Below are 19183 nucleotides of genomic sequence, written 5' to 3' on the forward strand. Positions count from 1 at the left end.
AATGCTTGGATTTTCTAGCTAGCTGTGTATTCTTAGCTGTATCAATTGATTTGATGTAATATATTTTCAGGGTAGGACCTTAAGGTATTAGGTGTGGCTCTTAAGACTCTCAGAGTATCTACAAAGATGTTCTTAGGGGTTGAGTTTCCCTGCTATAGGAGTATTCAAGCAGGCTGAGTGGAATAATATACTGGTAGATTCTAAAATTTAGCTAAACACTGTACCCATTCCATCAAAAACAGCCCCGAGTATGTATGCAAGAGTAGTTATTATAATGGCCAGATCCTCTATCAACAAAGAGGTTTAGATTTCTGGTCTGTTGAGGTATCCAAGTCAGCTTGTGACCAAGTGAGACCCTTCCCTGGTGCAATCCCAGTTACCTTGGGTGATTGTGGTCTCAGTCAAGTTGCTGCCTGGGTTGTCGGGCTGCTGTTCTGATTTCTGGAGCTGGGCACTTGCTTTTCCTATGGGGCAAACTGAGCCGCTGCTGCCGCCTCTGCAGCTGTTGTAGGTGCCACCCCCGGAGCCCCCACCGCTGCTGAAGCTGCCGTTGCCGTGTCCACCGCTGCTGCTCACCCCGAAGCCGCTGCTGCGGGATCTGTCACCGCTGCCGCTCCTGGGTCCGCTGCTGCTGGGGCCACTGGTACCGGTGCTGGAGCCGCTGAAGTTGCTGCCGAATTCTGCTCCTGCTTGGGTCCCGCCGTCAGCCCAAGTTGGCGTGGCCGGGTCCCGGGCCGCTGCTGTGTTCGCTGGAGCTGGGTTCAGGTGGCAGGGGAGGGGAGGGAGCCGCGGCTGCTCTGGTTGTATCGCTTCTCCACGTGTGCTTTTACCTCGCGGTCTGCTCCTCCCTCCGTTGCTCGCTGCCGTTCTCCCCTCACGTTTCCCGAGTTGCGGAGAGCGTGGTGTGAGGGGAAAATCCCGCACCTGGCTTGTCCTGCGGCTCGAGCCGAGAATCCGGCGGTTTTCTGCCGCTCCGCGGTTGCGGCGGGTGGCCGAGCCGCCCCGGACCCGCTGTTCCCGCCTGTGCAGGCTCTGGATGCTCTATAACTCTTCCACTTCTCCGCTGCCGCCTCAACTTCCTATACACCTCACTTTTTAGTAAAAGTGTGTATTTTGCTGAGTTTTTTTTGGTCTTCCCCCCCCAGGCTGTTTTGGCGTGGTACCTACGCCGCCATCTTAACCGGAAGTCCTTAATATTTGTTTTAATCTCCATAATTGCATACTTTGTGTGGGTTTTTATTGATTGTATATGTTACTTGGTTGAAGTTTAGAATTTGCCAATAAACTATTCCACCCAGTCCACTGGCATACTTGCTTAGCAACCAAACTCAATACCTAGGTTAACTTCTGTGGTTGGATTGGGGAACAAAAGCTGGAACATGAGCTCAAACCCTAAGTGTATACAAAGGTGGATTGCCATGCCTGGGAACACTGCAGATAAGTAGAAAACCCAAGAATGACATCAAGTAAGCATGCAAAAGTCACTACAATATAATACAAGAAACTCAAAGAATCAAGGTAATATAATCCCACCAAAACTATAAATCCATCAGAAATGATCACCAATGAGACTATTTTAGATGACATTCCTAACAAAGATTTCAAGAAAATGATGGTATCTATACTCAAAGAATTCAGAGAAGAAATGAAGGGAATCAAAGAAGAAGACAAAGGAATTAAAGGAGAAAAGAAACTTCTGAAAGAGAACACAGGAAATCAGCTTAATCAAATAAAGAGGCCATTGCAAGACATGAGTAAGAAATAGAAATACTGAAGAAAAACCAGGCTGAAATCCTAGCTCTGAAGAATACAGTCAATGAAATAAAGACCTCTGAGTAAAATCTCACCAGTAGAGTGGATGAAGGAGAGAACAGAATATCTAAACTAGAAGACCAGGTGGCTAACCTAATACAGTCCAATAAAAAGAAAGAAAAACTAATAACAAGGTATGAATGGGAATTTCAAGATATTCAGGACCCTATGAAAAGATCAAACATTAGAATTCAGGGTATAACAGAAGGAGAAGAATTTCAATCCAGAGGCTTAGTACGTGTTTTCAACAAAATCATAGAAGAAAAATTTTCCAAAATTGGGAAAGAAATACCAATGCAGACACAAGAGACTTTTAGAACACTAAGCAGACAAAATCTAGAAAGAACCTCTCCTTTCCATGTTATCATTAAACTACTAAACACACAAATGAAAGAAAACATTTTGGAAGTAGTTAGAAAAAGAAAATCACCTACAAAGGCAAGCCCATCAGAATAACTGCAGATTACTCAACATAAGCTTTAAAAGCCAGAAGGGCTTGGAATGATGTATTCCAAGTTCTGGAAGATAACAACTGTCAACCAAGATTACTTTATCCTGCAAAGCTATCTATCCAAATTAATGAAGAAATAAGGATATTCCACAACAAAAACAGGCTAAAGTAATTTTTGACAACCAAACTAGCTCTATAGAAAATACTGGAAGGAATCCTAAATTCAGAAGAGAAAAAAAAAAAAAAAAAACGCACACAGGAGGAAAAAGGAAAAAATAAACCACACTAAAATAATAGCTTTATAAAAAAAGTGAGTAAAGGGAAAGCACAAAACACTAAAAAATAAGAAGAATGGTGATAACAAATACATACCTTTCAATAATAACTCTTAATATTGATGACCTCAATGTGCCACCCAAAACACACAGACTTGCAAACTGGATTAAAAGATAGGATCCTACCATTTGTTGCCTTCAGAAAACTCGTCTCTCAATAAAAGATAGCCACCACCTTAGGGTTAAAAGATAGGAAACCGTATTTCAAGCAAAGCGGCCTAGGAAACAAGCAGGGTTGCTATCTTCATATCTGGCAGGATAGATTCCAAACCAACATTAGTGAGGAAAGATAAAGAAGGTCATTTTATACTGATTATAGGAACACTCCAAAAGGAGGACATTATAGTCCTAAACATATATACACCTAACATGAGAGCTCCCAGTTTCTTCAAACAAACACTATTAGACTTATGGTCAGAGATAACATCAAACACAATTGTAGTGGAAGACTTCAATACCCCACGCTCATCAATTGAAAGGTCATCCTGGCAAAAAATAAACAGAGAGACATCGGAATTAAAGTATGTCATGGAACAAATGGACCTAATAGATATCTACAAACACTCTATCCAAATGCTGTAGAATATATATTTTTCACAGCAGCACATAGAACCTGCTCTAAAATAGACCATATATAAGGATACAAAGCAAATCTACACAGATATATTTAAAAAAAAAAGAAATAATCTCTTGTACTCTACCTGACCACAATGGGATTAAACCACAAATCAGCAACAAGAAAAGCTATAGAGCATACAGAAATTCATGGACACTAAACAGTATATGATTGAATTATCAAATTTTCATTGAAAAAAATCAAAAAGGAAATAAATAAGTGCATAGAAGCATAGAACCAAATGATAATAATAATACAACATACCAAAACCTCTGGGACACAATGAAGGCAGTGCTAAGAGGGAAATTTATAGCTCTATGTGCCTATTTTAAGAAAGTAGAGAGTTTACAAGTAAACAATTTAATGCTTCACCTTAAGGCCTTAGAAAAAGGAGAACAAGGCAAACCAAAAATCAGCAGATGAGAAAAAACATAAATATTAGGGCAGAAATTAATGAAATAGAAACGAAAAAAAAAAAAAAAAACTTCAAAGAATCAACAAAACAAAGAATTGGTTTCTTTGAAAGGATAAACAAGATTGAGAAACCCTTAACAAATTGGACCAGAAGAAAGAGAGAAGAGACAACATATTATAAAATTTGGGATGAAAACAGCACTATTACAACAGATACCAAAGAAATTCAGACAATTATAAGGACATACTTTAAGATTATCTATACCTCTAAGTTTGAAAATCTGAAACAAATGAATGATTTCTTTGCTTCATATGACCTTCAAAGATTAAATCAAAATGATATAAACCACTTAAATAGAATTTACAACAAGTACAGAGATCCAAGCACTTATAAGAAGTCTCCCAACTAAAAAAAGCCCAGGATGAGATGGATTCACTGGTGAATTTTACCCGACCTTCATGGAGGAACTAACACCCCTGCTTCTCAAACTTTTCCATAAAATAGAAAAGGAAGAAAACCTACTGAACTCTTTCTATGAAGCCAGCATCACCCTTATACCAAAGCCAGACAAAGACAGAACAACAACAACAACAAAAAAGAAAATTACAGACCAATCTCCCTTATGGACATATATCCAAAAATTGTGAACAAAATATTGGCAAACAGAATACAAGAATATATCAAAAAGATTATTCTCCCTGACCAAGCTGGCTTTATCCCAGGGATGCAGGGATGGTTCAACATATGCAAATCAATAAATGTACTACATCACATAAATGGTTGGAAAGACAAAAATAACATGATCATCTCAATAGATCCAGAAAAGGCATTCAACAAGATCCAACATCCTTTCATGGTAAAAGAATTACAGAAACTAGGAATACAAGGAACATATCTCAACATAATAAAAGCTATTTAGGACGAACCTTCCACCAACATAATACTAAATGGTGAAAAACTGGAAACATTTCCACTAAATTTAGGAGCAAAACAAGGATGTCTACTGTCCCCACTTTTATTTAATATAGTACTGGAAATCTTAGCTATAGCAATAAGGCAAGAGATACTCATAAAAGGGATATAAATTGGAAAGGTAGAGATAAAATTATCACTATTTGTAGATGATATGATTCTATCCATACAATACCCTAAAAACTCTACCAGGAAAATGTTAGAGCTGATAAGCACTTTTAGCAATGTATCAGGATACAAAATAAAAACAGAAATCCATAGCTTTCCTATATAATAACCATAAATATGCAGAGAATGAAATCAGGGAATCTTTCCCATTCACAATTGCCTCAAAAAAATAAAGTTCCTTGGAATAAATTTAACTAAGGAAGTGAGGGATCTCTACAATGAGAACTTTAAAACACTCAAGCAAGAAATTGTAGATGACACAAGGAAATGGATTGGAAGAATCAATATTGTGAAAATGTCAATTTTACCAAAAGCAATCTATACATTTAATGTAATCTCCATTAATATTCCAATGGGATTCTTCACAAGAATAGAAAAAAAATCCTAAAATTCATTTGGAAGCACAAAAAACCTCGAATAGCCAAAATGATTTTGAGCAACAAAAATAAGGCTGGTGGTGTCACCATGCCTGATTTTAAGCTATATTACAAAGCCATAGTAACAAAAACAGCTTGATATTGGCACAAAGACAGACATGTAGATCGATGGAACAGAATAGCAGACCCAGCTGTTAATTCAGGTAGCTACAGCCATCTGATTTTTGACAAAAGTGCCAGAAACATTCATGGAGTAAGATAGCCTCTTCAACAAGTAGTGCTGGGAAAACTGGATATCTATATGTAGAAAGGTAAAAATAGATCCTTGTCTTTATTCCTGCACAAAAATCAATTCCAGGTGGATTAGAGACCCTAATATCAGACCTGAAACTCTGAAATTGGTAGAGGAAACCCATTAGCATATTGGCATAGTTAATGACTTTTTGCATATAACCCCAATTGCTCAGAAAATAAAACTACTAATCCACTATTGGGATGTCATGAAATTACACAGCTTTTGTTCAGAAAAGGGCACTGTGAATAGAGCAAAGAGACAACCTACAGAATGGGAGAAAATCTTTGCCAGCTACACATCTGTCAGAGGATTAATATCCAGAACATACAAAGAATTCAAAAAACAGAACAGTAAGAAATCAAACAACCCACTCAAAAAATGCGCTAAGGAAGTAAGTAGAAAGTTCTCATCATAAGAAATACAGATGGTATAAACATCTGAAAAAGTGCTCTATACCCTTAGCCATTAGAGAAATGCAAATTAAAACTACCTTGATATTCCATCTCTCTTCAGTCAGAATGGCTACCATCAATCCTAGCTACAGATGATTGGGCTTATGCGTGAGAAGGAAAATACTTAGTAGTAGAGGCCAGTAAGTTAAAAAGGAGATAAAAAGGGAAGAGGAAAGAAGGGAGGAGAGTACTTAGTAGGTTGTTATTGTATATATGTAAGTACAATGATTGAGATGGGGAGGTAATATGATGGAGAATGGAATTTCAAAGGGGAAAGTGTGGCCAGGAGGGAGGGTAATACCATGGGATATTTTTTATAATCATGGAAAATGTTAATAAAAATTAAATTAAAAAATAGTAACAGAAAAAAAAAACAAATGACAATAAACGTTGGTGAGGATGTGTTAGGGGAACCCTTCTATTCTGTTGGTGGAAATGTAATCTGGTACAGCCATTGTGGAAATCAGTGTGGAGGTTCTTGAGACAGCTAAAACTAGATTTGCCGTATGATCCAGCTATTACACTTCTAGGCATATATCGTAATAACTCTTCTCACTACCTTAGAGATACTTGCACAACCATGTTTATTGCTGCTCTATTCACAATAGCTAGGAAATGGAACCAGCCTAGATGTCCGTACACAGATGAATGGATAATAAAGATGTAGTGCATCTACACAATGGAGTTCTATTAAGTGGAAAAGAAAATGAAATCATAAAATTGGCAGGGAAGTGGATGGATACGGAAAGGATTATACCAAATAAGGTAACCCAGGCCCAGAAAGCCAAATGTCGTATGTTCTCTCTTACATGTGGATCCTAGCTACAAATGTATAGGCTTGTATGTGACCTGGAATCAAAAATCAGTAGATTAGCCCATAAGCTACAAAAAGGCTATAAGGGAGGAGGAGAGGGAAGATCTTAAAGCGATGGCGTTATATATATGTAAGAAGAAGAACAGAATACAGGGAGGGAAAAGGCCTAAGTGAGGTCAGGGGAAGAGATTGTATAAAATAAAGGTGGGGGGAGGGTCAATCAAAATTCAAGATATGGGCTGGAGAGATGGCTTAGTGGTTAAGCGCTTGCCTGTGAAGCCTAAGGACCCCGGTTCGAGGCTCGGTTCCCCAGGTCCCACATTAGCCAGATGCACAAGGGGGGGCATGCGTCTGGAGTTCGTTTGCAGTGGCTGGAGGCCCTGGCATGCCCATTCCCTCTCTCTCTCTCTATCTGCCTCTCTCTGTGTGTCTGTTGCTCTCAAATAAATAAAAAAATTAAAAAAAAATTCAAGATATTCTGAATAAGACATGAAAATCTACTTTCTTGAATAATGGCACATCTGGAAGCCATAGATTGTTAATAGAAAATTTTCAGTGCCTGAGATGGGATACCTTCCAGTGAGTTGTTGGCCAGAGAGGTCCCTGTTGCCTCTAAAATATTATGGGCTATTGCCAAGGCTCTTGGTTTCCCACAAGTAACAGATGGTAAGACCCTATTGTTGAAGACTTTACATGCCTGAGAGGCAAAGTCACTGAGAAATCAAGCTAGTGCTGAGCAGAAAACATTCTCCCTGTAGACCAGCCAACTGAAAGCTGGAAAAAACTCCACTCTATGCAGCCTTATGGGAGACAGAAGTCATCAGAAGTGAAAACAGTACATACTGGAAGCCTCAAGTTTGACAGACAGGCCAAATGACTGAATGGGTGCAATAGTGGCATTTCTGTTCTAGGGTAAGCCAAGTGCTCTCGAATTCGACTGATGGCCCACTCTATGGGAGGGAATACATGCCTGGTACTGTAAACCTAATTAAAAAAAAAAAAAAGCCTAAGACAGGGAAGGTCATGAGCATTAGGGGTATAAAGCCTGCTCTTATCTGGATAAATGCATATATTACTCTCACCATATTCCCCTAAAAGGACTACACTTAATGTTTATACTCATATATAAATGCTACTCTCAATTCTGGTTAGAGAAGCTTCTCTTTTCAGATGGCAATGGCCACTGGGATGACCCAAAAGTCAACATAGTGCTGAGAAGAAGAGATGGAGGAGTGCCCAGCACTGAAACATCTCACATCCTCCAAGGCTAAGGGTCAATTGCTGAAGAGGTGGTGGAAAGAATGTAAGAGCCAAAGGAAGGGCACCACTCCTTACATATAACTGTCTAGACAGAATTTGGCCTTGATATCCAAGACTGCTCAGTTCCTAGCAATACCTACAAAGGACCCTCATAATAGGAGAAAAATATGATGATATCAAATTAAAAGAGAGACTAATATAGAGAGGGAAGGGATATGACAGAGAGCAGAGTTATGAAGGGGAAAGTTGGAGGGGAGGAAATACTATGGTTTGTTGTCTGTAAGTATAGAAGTTGTTGATAAAAATATAGATATTAAAAAAATCAGCTCCAAAAGGCCAAAGCCACACAGTCAGGTGCCTAGCAGCTAATGACACCACTCTTCAGTACCAACATTACTGTTTCAGTCAGGTGACTAGCAACAACCCCACTCTTGGTACCAACTTTGCTGTTGCAGCCAGGTTCGTATTGCTGGGAAATAAAAGAGGGAAAAAAGAGGTTTATTTTGATTATAGGCTTGAGGGGGAAGCTCCATGATGGTAGGGAAAAATGATGGCAAGGTAAGAGGGTGGACATCACCCCTTTGCCAACATAAGGTGGACAATACTAACAGGAGAATGTGCCAAACACTGGCAATAGGACACTGGCTATAATACCCATAACCCTCCCCCGCACCCCACACACAATACTTTGCATCCTGGAGGTGTTAATTCTCAAATCTCCATCAGCTGGGAACCTAGCATTCAGAACATCTAAGTTTATGAGGGACACCTGAATCAATCTACCACAGCTTCCTTGCTCGGAAATGTTTAGTGTATGCAGACAGTGACTGAGGATAAATGTCAGGAATGGAAATGTATTTTCTCCCTAAAGTTTTCCTGACTTGAAAGAAGCTACCCAGGCAGAAAGGGGACCTTGCTTTGTTAAGTAAAGATGTCCTCACTGCTGTAGACCTCCAGTCCCCTTGCAGAATCCTGAGAGCTCTGTCTCTGAGCCCTCACATGTCTTTCATTTAAAATAAGAAAACGGTGCTGCAGGGCTTGCTTTGCAAGCATGGCCACCTGAGTTTGGTTCTGCAGAACTGGTGTGGAAGCCAGCTGGCCTTCTGCACCTAGAACCCCAGTGCTGGGAAGGAGGAGGTGAGGGAGGCCCAGAGCTGCTCTCCAGCTGTTCTAGCCAATAGCTATCTGAAGGTTCAGAGAGATAACTCATCTCAAACAGAGTGGAGAATGAAGAAAACATCCAGATTCAACCTCTGGCTTTCCCACTTGCATATGCATATGAATATGCATGCATACATACATGCGCCACATGCATGCACAGGTAAAATGTTTTAAAAATAGAAAATTAAATAAGGAAGTGATTTAGATCAACCTCCTTGTCCTTCTAAACCCTGCCAATGGGTCCCCTCTTCACCTGCACGTGCCAATGCTGTCACCCACAAGCCAGCCAGCCAATCAGGAGCAGAGTGTTCTCATCCTGGTACAGCCCCACAGCCTGATGTGAGCAGAGAGAAAAATGAGGCTTCTTGGTGGGTCTTCAGGCGATGCCACAAACCTCTGTAACCCCAAGCAGGCACGAGTAGACTAAAAGTGTTGGAAACCAGGCTGGAGGTCCTCAGGAATGGAGTTGGTGGCCCTATCAGATAGGCCACTTGGACCACAAAAAGTAAGAGTCCAGGAGGAAGAGGGACACATGGCTTCAGTCAGCTCAGCCATGGAACTATTCTGCCTGTCAATGAGCAGCTCTGAGAGTGTGATGAACTGTGTTTAGTAGGCTTATTGTCAGGGCAAGTACACAGGGCTGTGTCATGCAGAGACTCAGGATGTTCCTGCCATCAGAGTGGGCACTCTTGTCTCCCAAGTACTGTGAGCAGTACTGGAATGAAGCTGGTCTTTATACCCTCCCTGCCCATCCCACTCTTTGCCTCTCCCCATCTCTTAAGAAGGGGTTTCACTGGACATCAGGAAACACAAGCCCTCCACTCCAGCTCACTTCTTGAGAGCCAAGACCTGGGCTGGCCACTGTGCAAATCTGGCCACTTTGGGTGGGTGGGGTTGCTATGACCACATAGGGGGGTTGTTAGTTGGCATCTTGCACCTCTGAGCGTTTCACACCTTAGTGTTCATTCATAGCTCTCCAAATGTCAAGAGAGGTGAACAGCTGAGCTCCGTGCCAGGATTGTTTTTCATGCTTTCCCATCCTGTTTTTCTCAGATACACTGAATCTAAAATTAGGAGGAAAGAGCCTGGTGATGAACCCTTGACACCATTAGCACTAATATTCAAAGTTCATGTCCATCCTTTTCGCAGAGCACTTCATTGGTGCTCTGGATACAGGCCCTGCCGTGTTGGGTAATGGCCAGGCTGGATTGATGATCCTCAGAGCACAGGCCCCAAAGCTCCTTTGCTCTTAGCATAAACATTGACTTATGGCCACCACCTTCCTCTCAGCTATGGCTAACCACATGGTGAACCCAGATCCATGTCTCTGGGGCTGCAACCTGGTTTTCACAGAAAACCCACACTGGATCCATCAAAAATCACTACAGCCATGCTGCAGTGTGTGTTGGAAGTCCAGCACCAGCACTGGTCACTGTGCTATTCAGTAGCAATGATGGCTTTGTATATGGCCTTAGGAGATGTTCATGAGCCACTGAACATGACCTAAAGCACCAGAAGAGCTCAAATTTCAGTAGAAAAGATTTGGGCCCTTGAGTCTTGGAATGTGGCCTCAGTCAGCTATGGGTGGGCGTTTGCTTATTCCCCATAGGTAGGACTGGGTGCCTCTTCCACTGGGTTATGCTGGGAAATGGAAGGTTTCCTCTGTCCCTATGGTTTAAGAAGGCAATGTCTGAGACTAAAAGATGAGGACTGTCATGTGCGCCAAATCCTGAAACGGCCAGGAGGGACACTAGTGCCAACTCCAGAAGAATGAGCCCCTCCCTACTCACACCATTGAGGAGTCTAATTAACAAGAGGTCTGGGGACAAATAAGAGCTCAGGATCAGTGGAGGCTCTCTTCTTTCACCCTAGACATGTTGTGCTGTGTCATCCCTAAGATACTATTGCAGTGAGAGCGGGATTGGGAACTCACAGTACAAGTTGGTGACTTGAGGTATTTCCAAGAATATTGCTACAGTACTATGTAATGTGAATATGTAACCTAACACATGCTAATAAAAGTGACACCCAGTGGGCTATGAACATGGCTCAACAGGTAAAGGAGCTTACTTGCAAAGCCTGTATATCCAGGTTTAATTCCTCATACCCACATAAAGGCAGATACACAAAGTGGTGCATGTGTGTGGAGTTCATTTGTAGTGGCTAGAGGCCCTGGTAAGTCCATTCTCTCTCATAAATAAATAAAATATTTAAAAATAAAAAAAATCTTATACAATGCTCCCAGCCAACTCCACTTCTTATTTTCCATGAACGGGCTTCCTGCAACTCAGACCTCCCACAGGTGCATCAGAAGCAGGGGGATGGTCAGTGCCAATGCTGGCCGTCCTCTGTTGGCATCTAAACCACTCAGATTTGCCCCATGAAGGAGGGTCCAGGAAGGGCTGCAGCAGCAGCAATAGGGCCTATGTAGGTACATAGATTCCTCAAAGGGACCATGCTCCATTCACAAAACTGTGAGCAGGAGCAACCCTGGGGACCAGTCACATGGGAGCACCCAATGCTCTTCTGGGAGAAGAAAAAGAGTCACATGGGAGCCAGACTGCCCTGGGAGAGAAGAGAGAGCTAGGCGATGTTCATGAGCCACTGAACATGGGAAGCCCCTGAGCACCCTTCTGGGAGAGGAGCAAGGTTCCATTGACAGGGGCTACTTGTACTTATAGTACAGTGTGGCCTTGCGAGGAAACCTGTGCTCTTCTGTGTGGGGGGGAAGGTGGCTGCTGCTGCTTCTTTTTTGTTTTTTGGCTGTTCTGTTTTTTTTTTTTTTTTTTGAGGTAGGGTCTCACTCTAGTACAGGCTAACTTGGAATTCACTCTGTATTCTCAGGGTGGCTGGCCTCAAACTCATGGTGATCCTCCTACTTTAGACTCCATGGGACTCAGTGTGTAATGATGCCATCGGCTGTCTTCCTACTTCTTCCTTTGTATACCTTTGCTCTACTCTTTGCAGGCTGCCTTGGAACTCTGGATGCCATGGCTGGGAAGACAAGGGTAGGCAGCCAAAAAGTGTATCCTTATGGATTGAGCATTCTTCCCCTCCACTTCCCAGCAAGAAACCTGAAAAGAGCAGCCTGGGTCCTGTCAGTGCCCCTTGGACATGCCAGACTCCCATTCCATTCCCCAAGCCACTGCCCTCCACCTGCTGCACCAAGAGAGAGTATTGTCACGGCATCTGGGACAGGTCAGATACTGTGATGATTCCTGAGCGCACTCCCCACCCCCACCCCCAACACTCCAGTGCTCATTCGGGGCCAACGGTGCCTGGCCTCCCATGAGCAGCTGTGCGGGGGCTGAAGGTGGAGTGGGAACAGTACAGAGGAACAGGAACAAAGCCAACCTTCCAGAGTTTTCCCTCCCATGGGGAGAAAGCTATAAGCAAGACAAATGGCCACTGTGGATGGTGTGTCAGGGAACCACTATCCAAGAGAAATAACAGAGAGAAAAATTATAGGAATGGAAATGTTGGGGGACATGGCTGAGCAGAGGATGCCCATGAAGGCCTCTTGGAGTCATGAGGGGAGGGACCTCCATAGAGGGAGAAGAGCTACCCGTGACAGCTTAGAAGATATTTGGTTTTCTTTTCTTTTTTCTTTCTTTTTTTTTTTTTTGGTTTTTCAAGGTAGGGCTTTGCAGTAGTCCAGGCTGGCATCTCAGGGTGGCCTCGAATTCAAAGAAATCCTCCTACCTCTGTCTCCCGAGTGCTTGGATTAAAGGCATGCACCATCACACCTGGTTTGTAGAAGCTGTTTAATTCTGGATGTATAGTGGAGCACCTGCCAATGCCAGACAGCAACCAGAACTGTCCAGATCAAGAGACCCCTACCAGGACATAGCTTTTCAAATAAAGACAAGGTCACCTTGGATCCAAGGGTATGATGCCTGTCCTTCTCTATTGCTGTTCTGAACTCAAGCATGACAGAAAACAAGACTTCTGTGCAGATGTAATTTGGGGACCCAGGGACCCAGAGAAAATGTGCCATGCTGAGCAAAGTAGATCTGGTGCTTTACAGGATAACCTTATTGTCACATGCTGTGACCTTAGTCTGCTCCTGGAGACCTCACAGGGCCAGGTAGGGGTCAGTATAGTGTGGATACATAGAGGCCTTCAGTGGACATCCTGATGCTTCTCTGTGGTCACTGGGGTCATCATTTGATGGTGGGGTTTGTTATGACTGCAAAGAGACAGTGAGTACAAACTAGGAAGGAGAGTGAAAGGGTTAATTCTGAAAAGTAACCTGACTGGATCAAATTAGAGACACCCATGGGGTGGGTCTTTGAAAAAGGAAGCCTTCCTCCATAATGTACAGCCATTCTGATGGCAGTCCAGATACAAAGAAATCTGACAATAGTCATTGTGCTTTCCTATCTACACTTGCCCCTTGCTGGTGAGGGCACCTAGTCTGTTGCTGATTCCCTCTACTGGCATCGGAATTCAGCTTCTTCAGCCTTCCAATGTGGGCAGAAGACTAGTGGCTTTCACAGAATCCTCCAGGTCTGTAGTGCCAGGCTGTGTCTTCAACTTCTCTAAACTGTAGACAACATTGTTGGGCTGCCCAGCCTGCACCATATAAGCCAAACTCATAAAAACTCCTCTTCATAAAAACAGTGTGGAGGTACTGAGGAAGGAACTCCTGGGTGGGACTCCCTTCCACCTGTCTTTGGGCACCGAGTTTCATTTTAAGGAGGTGTATCAGTTATTTTCTCACTACTGACACAAAATACAAAACCTTGTGGAGGAAAAGTGTTTAAGCATGGATTCCATCATGGCAGGAAAGGCATAGCATGAGCAGGAATATGGCATCATATCATCACAGCAGTGGGGAGGAAGGAGAAAGAGAATGGCAAGTTCAGTGGGCTGTAACAACTTAAGGCCAGTTGCTAGTGGCTCATTTCCCCAGCAAGGTTCTACCGCCTAAAGTTTCCACAACCTTTCCAAACAGTACTACTTTGCTGGGGACCAAGTGTTCAAGCACAGGAGCCTAGTTATTTTGGGGGGGGCAGTACATCCAAATCCCCACAGGACAGGACACCAAGAACCCAGGGACACTGTTGTAGTGAATCCTGTGTCCCAACAGAGCCCTGGCTTACGGTCAGAGGCCGTCAAGGCCATTTCATGGCCTGAGTGGGACCACTAAACTCCAGATAGCCAAATACAGGGAGAAGCTGATGCTTGGACACATTCACTGGCCACTCTGGGTCACGGGGTTTGGTCAGAGACCAGTGACTCCACCTTTGTGCCTTCCTGGATCAGGTCAAGGGCAGTTCTCTGCTAGACACACAACCCAACTGTCTTCTCCACACATATCCCAAGCCCCTGAGCAGTGGTGCCCACTGTGGAGCAGGACGGATGGCATAGAGAATCAGACAGAGGAAGCAGAAACTTACCTGCAAAGCATTTCCAAGTGCCAGAAATAGGATCAACACAAAGAAGCAAAAGAAACAGTGTTAGAGGTCTTACAATTTATAAGACAGTTTCTTTGACTCTAGGGAGAGGAAAAGATTTCTTAAATAAAAGTATAAAACAAAAATCACAGAAGGAACAATAAATGTAGTAACATTAAATTTTATGTTTCCAACAGCAGAGGACATAATAAACAAACTGTAATGTGAGGCAGAGATGGAGGGATAGTACGGTGCACACAATCGATGCTTGCGATAAATGTCCATCGCTGATCGATTAAAAACAGTCGCTAACAGATGAGGGACCATGTGGAGCCAAGAACCAAGAACCACCTTGTGCTTTCTTTTGGAGCCTTGCAAGTAAGTGAAAGTGGTAGGAGAAGATGGTCTGTCAAGTGGGTTAGATTTGGGTTTGGTGAGGACCTGGAGTGACAGAAGCCATCCAGTGACTTGACCAAGCGGGGGTCAATTGTTCAACTACATTTGAGAACAACTTAGCCAAAACCAATTTGAAAATACCCCACAGTTGTGTTTCTAAGCAAATAATACCCTTTAGAAGGAACTCTCCACCCATGTGTGCTGGACACAGGTCAGATCAGAGCTACTGCATCATGTTTGACTGAAAAACCCGAGCCATTAAATCCCAAGGCTGAGAAAATGAGTAGATAAATTGTGTTATGCTTACCGGGCCTGCTGCACAAAACTTGAACTAAGCAACTTGGAGCCACAAATGTCAACGTTGGTAAATCTCTGTATCAACAAGTTGTAGGGGAGAGTGGTATTTATATGAAACGTTGGCAGGCACAAATTGTGTATAGATTTGTATGTAAATCACAGTCTGCCGGGCATGTGGGCCTGTCCATGCTAACAGGACAGGTGCCCCTCTGGCAGACACCAAGTTCCTGGGCACAGGCTTCCAACACGGGCCTGGGTCCAAGCACAGGACACAACTGCCTGAGTCCTGGTGGCAACCATGACAGAGGATGCATCTAAAGCCTGTGGGGCTTGAAGGGACATGTGTGGAAGGGTAGGGAGGGAGGGTAGAGCCTCTTCAGGGGGAAAAGAGGAGCCAGCTGAAAGGGGTACAGGGCTTTTACATCTTAAAGGATCAGGCAGGAGTATGGCAGGCAGATTTGTTAAGATGCCAAAGGGGTTCCTGTGTTTTCATTATGAAAATCCTTGTGCCCCGCCCCACCATTGCCTTAAAACGATTGTGTACCTGACAAGATAAACTGCTGACGGAAGAGCCATGGTGAAGTTGGGAGCGAGGGCCTGAGACCAGCTTCCCACGGTGTGTGTTCATTCTGTCTGTGTCCACCCAACAGCAGCACAGCAAAGGTGCAGGGATCCCTGGGTGCTGCCCCTCCCTGGAGGATAGTGGATCCAGCCTGCCCTCTATAACCATCAGCCTCTGTCCTGGCTGCCCTTTTCTCTGGAGGCTGTGGAGGACTAGGGGCTGAGGGCTTGGGTGGCACTGCTGCCACAGGCCTCCTGGATCCACTTGCTGGTACTTCTCAATGAAAGATGCTTTCGGGAAAGTAACAGAACCTCTCTCTGCACTCGAAACTGTTTATGCTCCTCCACCACTCAGGTGCGTGGCACCCTGCCATTTGGGGGAAGTACCCTAAGCCATCCTTGGAGCTCTCACTTCCACCTCTTCCCTGACCTCTATGGATGACTGCTGTGAGCGTACTTCAGAAATGAGACATTTTGGTGTCTTCCACTGTGTTAGGATGTATTGAGTAACAATAAATTCATAAGTTATGTTGGTTTTATTGGTTGCAGTTTTTCTGAGTAGTCCCAATTCTCTTGACAGCTATCCAAGGCAAACAGAGGTTACTTTATTCAATCTTAACTACTAACGCTAATTCTCAGATTACACACTACATAGCACACAATAAATATAATGATCATCTATTTATCTACCTATCATCTGTCTATCAATCATCTATCTAGCATCTATCTGGGTTACAGAATACCTACAAAGGGTTAAAGTTGTCACAGTAGAGTTGATTTCAATGAGGGCTGACTGAGAGAGTAAGAGAGAGAAATACAGAGAAAGAGAGAGAGAGGGAGAGAGAGAGGGAGAGGGAGAGGGAGATGTGGTGCTGGCAGGGGATGCAGGGAGAATCTCTTTGACAACAGCATACTCAACCTGGCTGAATTTCTACAGGGTCAGACTTCTGCGGGTTCACAGCTTGGATCTGGGACTCAGGGTCTAGATGGGCTGCAGGAAGGGAGGTTCAGGACACTGTGGCTGTACAGGTGATGGGCAAGGGCAGATCTAAATGAACAAATGGGCAGAAAGAGGGACAGCAGTTCCAGAGGACAAATGAGTAGGCAGGCAGTTAGCAATTCAAATAGGCTGCTTCACTGGTGGGGGGGATGAACTAAGCTAAATGTCCTGGTACTATCTCTGCCTGTAAGTCCCGGGGGTCATTACCACCTCAGTACTATGCTAGGTGCCCCCTCTTTATCAGACTGGTGTGTCTAATACGTTTTCTGGTCTAGACTTGCTAATATGAGTTTAATATACCAGTGAGCTCCCTACAGTCCTAATCTACTTCAATAAGTTTATGGAGAGCAACTTTTCTACTATTGGAGCTATCCTCCCTCTTCAACATGGAGTGGAATGTTGCTTAGGAAATGGAGCCATTCAGAGTGTGGCAGTCTGAGGAAGGCAGCTTTGTGCAATGTGGACTAACAAAGAGCAGGCCCCAGCCTCATTGCAACACCCATCAAACCCACCCTTCTGCCTGCCACGGCCCTGCATGGAGAAGCCTTCACTGACTGACTGCCTTCTCCGGCTATTAAACGTGGGCCATGTGTTCCCAGGAAAGTGGGCGAGCACCCGCAGGCCTTAGTGGGACCATGTGGCCACCTGTTCTCAGGGAGACTGCGGGGCCTCCCATCCCGGTGGAACCCGCTGTCTTTCTGCAGTGTGTAGACACAGGACGTTCTAGCGCACACCTCCCGCCTCCTTCTTACACGCTTGCTGCTTGTAGTAGTCTAGCCTCCCCAGTAACATCCTGAAGTCCTTCAGGATGTCTTGCATCCCTGTTTCTTTCCTCTGTGACCCCTTGGCAGCTCTCCTGTACTAGTGATGCACACACAGGGACACAGGGACAGGTAGCAGGCCCATCCCCAGCCCAGAGCCTCTCCCTAGACTTGTCAGAGCCATGGGCAGGTAGCGCTGGGATGCCCATTGAGATGCCTTCATTCCTGATGATCAGTGGCCTGGGGCTGCAGTAGGCAGGAGAATCTGTCCGGGTGAAGTCACCTCACCATGTGCCATAAAAGGAAGAGACACAGGCATGGGATCCCACCTGGCTCAGTGCTCAGAGCTGGATACACCAGCTATGCGTCCTTGGGTGGGCAACCATTGTTATTGTGCCCCAAAAGAGACATGAGTAGACCTCCTCAGATGTCCCAAGCATTAGTGTGGAGCAGGAGACTTCTCTCCCTTCAGACATGACAGCCAGCAAGAAGCTGGTAATGGCATCCTGGGGAGGCTGGAGGAGGAGCCACTGTCTTACAAGGTGAAGTTGTCACATGGTGGGGTGGAGGCTATGACGTCATTTAGACCAGGGTCGCGCTGTATAGGTAAATGATCTCAAAATAAACTGCCCTTGAGCAGCAGTGAGGGGGACAGGCTGACAAGGGTTTTCTGTCTCCCCCGCCCCCAACCTCACCGCTCTCCTTCCCCTCGCACAGCTCCTGACTGAATCTGGTGTGATCTGTGCTGTGAAGGACTCGGCCTCAGGAAGAAAGTGCATGTGGTGGCAGTAAAGTGAGGAGAGGGTAGACGCTGGACGAGAGCAGTACATGACTGTGTCTCTTGAAGAATTAATATCTTAGATTCAATCTTCAGCTGTTCTCACTTTCCAAATAACATAGGAGATAAGCAGTCATGCAGAGTTTAAAGGACAGGCATCACCTTGCTCTGTCCTCACGAGGCACATGGACGTGTCCACTGCCCAGGGTTCCTCCTGAGTCAGAGCTAACCCAGCACAACCTGAAGGTCACGTCTCTCACTTTGCAGCTCAGGTGAATGGGACAGATTTGACCACGGCAGTAAGACTCGAGGAGACACCTGCTTGTCTTTCCTCCTCTCCCATCACATCTCTCCTGGGCTGGGCTGGGCAGTCCAGATGACCTGACAGGTCATGGTGTGAGCCATGCTGAAAGACAGAGGCAAGGGGAAGAGTGGTTCCCAGTGGCTCTTAAAGAACGCAGAAGTGTCTGGATGGCTTTGATGACAGCAACTCAGGTGTATCCCACACTATTTTCTCCACAGAGCCAAGCCCACTCACATTTCTACTGAGACCCTATTCATCTCTGCTGGAGAAGGTCGTGTCAGTGTTGTGCATGACATTGTTTTCATCTTGTTTTATTTTAATCCTGTGTGTGTCGGTGGGGAGGTGCCAGTAGGACAACCTCAGGTGCTGGCTCTCAAACTCCACCTGGTTTGAGGCAGGGTCTCATGGTTCACTGCTGCCTGTTCCAGGGATTCCCCTGTCTCTGCTTCCCGTCTCACAATGGAAGCAGTGAGGTTCAAGATGCTCATTCTACTGTGTCCAGGTTTATGTGGCTTCTGCAATCCAAACTGAGGTCTTCATGATTTACACAACAAGCCAT

This window comes from Jaculus jaculus, chromosome 1 (assembly GCF_020740685.1).
Source record: "Jaculus jaculus isolate mJacJac1 chromosome 1, mJacJac1.mat.Y.cur, whole genome shotgun sequence".
NCBI classification, from domain to species: Eukaryota; Metazoa; Chordata; class Mammalia; order Rodentia; family Dipodidae; genus Jaculus; species Jaculus jaculus.